Source organism: Pithys albifrons, chromosome 4, assembly GCF_047495875.1.
Source record: "Pithys albifrons albifrons isolate INPA30051 chromosome 4, PitAlb_v1, whole genome shotgun sequence".
NCBI lineage: Eukaryota > Metazoa > Chordata > Aves > Passeriformes > Thamnophilidae > Pithys > Pithys albifrons.
This window is the reverse complement of record NC_092461.1, coordinates 52105966-52108859: the sequence shown is the minus strand read 5'-3', so window position 1 is coordinate 52108859 and position 2894 is coordinate 52105966.

Genomic DNA, 2894 nt, shown 5'->3' with positions numbered 1-2894 from the left:
CTCCGCTCCATCGGGCCCGGCGCTCCGCCGGCACGGCAGCGGCTCCGCGGCGGCCCCGCCGAGCTCAGGCGCCCGCCCCGGGGCGGGGCCACGGCGGGACTGCCAATGGCAGGACGCGGAGCCGCGGCAGCGTGCGCGGCCCGGGATGTAAACACGGCCCGGCCCCGCCCCGCCCCGCGGCACCGCGGCTGCCGGCAGAGCCAGACGGCACTCCGAGCGACCCAGCCTGCTGCCCCCCACGCCGCCCCGCTGCCCCCCACACCGCCCCGGGGCATCGCGGCTGCCGGCAGAGCCAGACGGCACTCCGAGCGACCCAGCCTGCTGCCCCCCACGCCGCCCCGCTGCCCCACACGCCGCCCCGCGGCACTGCGGCTGCCGGCAGACCCCGGCGGCGCCCCGAGCGACACAGACTCCTGCCCCACACCCCGCCCCGCTGCCCCACACCCCGCCCCGCTGCCCTGGAGCCGCCCCGGCCACGCGGGAGTTCCGCCGCTGTCACACACCCCACCGCACATGGATGTGAAGAGGCGGCTCGGCCGTGACCTCGGCACACTCGACAACCACCCAAAGGGAGGCTGTGGCCAGGTGGGGGACGGCCTCTTCCCCCAGGCAACCAGCGACAGGACGAGAGGACAGTCTTATGCTGCGTCCCAGACGGTTCCGGCTGTATATTGGGAAAAATTTGTACACAAAAGGTGAATATACGCTGAAACCGGCTGCCCTGGGAAGTGGTGGAGTCACCGTCCTGGAGATGTTTAATGAAATACCGGACGTGGGACTTTCTGCCATGGTCTAGTTGCCACGGTGGTATTCAGTCACAGACTGGGCTCGATGATCTCAGAGGTCTTTCCAACATGACGGATTCTGTGATTCCATGACCCTGTGAAGGGCAGCCTTCACCCTACTGTGCTCCTGGTGCCTGGGCTCTGCCACCATGGGCCTGGACCTTCTTGTCCAAAACATTTTCCCAAGGTCCCTTCTCTCCTCTCCCCATTTTTGCACTATGTTTAACCACAGAGAAATTCATCCCAGAAGAACACAGGCCTCCCTGAAGCACAGCCTCCACAGTCTCCCATGGAAAAACTCTATACCCTGCCTAGCATCTTCCCACAGCTGCCAGCCAGGCCCACCACTGCACCTTGGCATCCCACCCAGTCCCAAGGCAGCAGTGCCCATGGCAGGAACACCCACCCTGCAATGCCCTCCTCCACCAGAAGATAGTGCTGGAACTTACCCTCTGCCAGGCATGCCTTTGCTAACATCACTCAAGGGTTGCAAGGAGTTTTTGTAATAAACATCCTAAAAAAATAAAATCCACACTACCCTAAAAGTAGCCAAACCCCACAGCACCATACACTTAGCAATGCTTCAAGCACACATTTTTCTTTAAAACACCCATGGTAGGGCACATGCAGCCATTTTGCTGATGAGAAAGAACTGGCACTTTCTCACAGTACAGGGCACTTGTGCTGCAAAATATCGTGAAAAAAAGCAGCAGCTGCCTTCAAATAAATCCATGTCTTCATCATGTTTCTTTCACTTCTGCTTTTTCTTTTCCCAAGTGTAACACTATTAAACATAGTTTTTGCCTCCAAATTTGTATTATGGTAATGAGGCACAATAACCAGGTGTTTACCTTCTTGTAGCTTTGCCATTTTAAAGGGCAAGAGAAAAGGCAGTGCAGCCCACCAAAGGTGGAGATATTACTGTAGAGTCACTGGCAGCAGTTTGACAGGTCACAAGTCTTGGGCACCAAAGGCCATCTCTCAGCTACACATCCTTACAGCACCTGATGGAGCAGAGACACTTCCTGCAAATTTCAAGTAAAGCAACGTGCCCAACATATGCGAGATGGAGCCATTGCAGCCACCCAGCCTCCTCAACTCTGCAAAATGCCTGTTCCATACCTTGTAATGAAGCAACTCTATTTGTGGCTTAAAAGGGATAGAAAAAAATCCCCCAATCAAACCTACTGTCATCTGTTCAAGCCCATTGGCACTTAGAAACAATCTTTTGTCAACTGTCTACATTGCACCAGCTTGTTTCAAGAAATCTATCTCATGCCATAGTTCAGGATGCCTAAAGTGGATGTGCAGGTATCTCTTTAAGTTGATTTCCACTGAAGTCCACCAGCAAGAGACCTCCTAGAGTCTGAAAGTGCATTGCCTGCTCCATTGACTACACAAAGAAGGTGGTTTTCTGAACTTGGGCAAACTTGGCGTAACTCTGACCTCCAGCCTTTAACTGACTTGCTGAAGTTGAAACATTACCATAGCTAACTTGTTAAAAAGAACTAAAACTTCAGCTAGCAACAGAAGAGATACAAACCATGTTTTTTCCCTAAGAAACCTCCACCCCTCACAGATGCCTATTAGGGCTTGGTGGCAGCCAGGCTCCAAGCAACAAAGTGGTTTTGGTGAATCAAGAAAAAGTTCCATGTCACACTGTGAAAAGAGAATACTGCAGAGGGAATAGTAGCTAAAAATTGAATGGATCAGGTAGGCCATGAATAGATCTGAGCACAAAGACTGTAATGACTATGCTGCTCATTTTTCTACATCTTTTGATGTGAGCTGCTGCAGGTCGCCTGCCACGTTTTTGTGGTTTTTACTCAGCAGTGGAAAATGCACCAGGTCCCATGAGCATTCCCCACCATGCCAGCAACTTTCCCCATAAATTTTCAGCAGCAGCAAAAGCAAACAAACAAATAAAAACTCAGAAGCTAAAGTGTAATTAAATCCTGCAGCAGACAACAAAGTTATGATTTTAATGCACGTTAACATGCTGACCTTTCTATGCGGCAATAAAACTGAAGTGACTTAGTCCACACTGGGAATCTCCAAGTGAGTTGACACACAGTACATCCTCTTTCATTATGTGGATGCCTCCTTAGG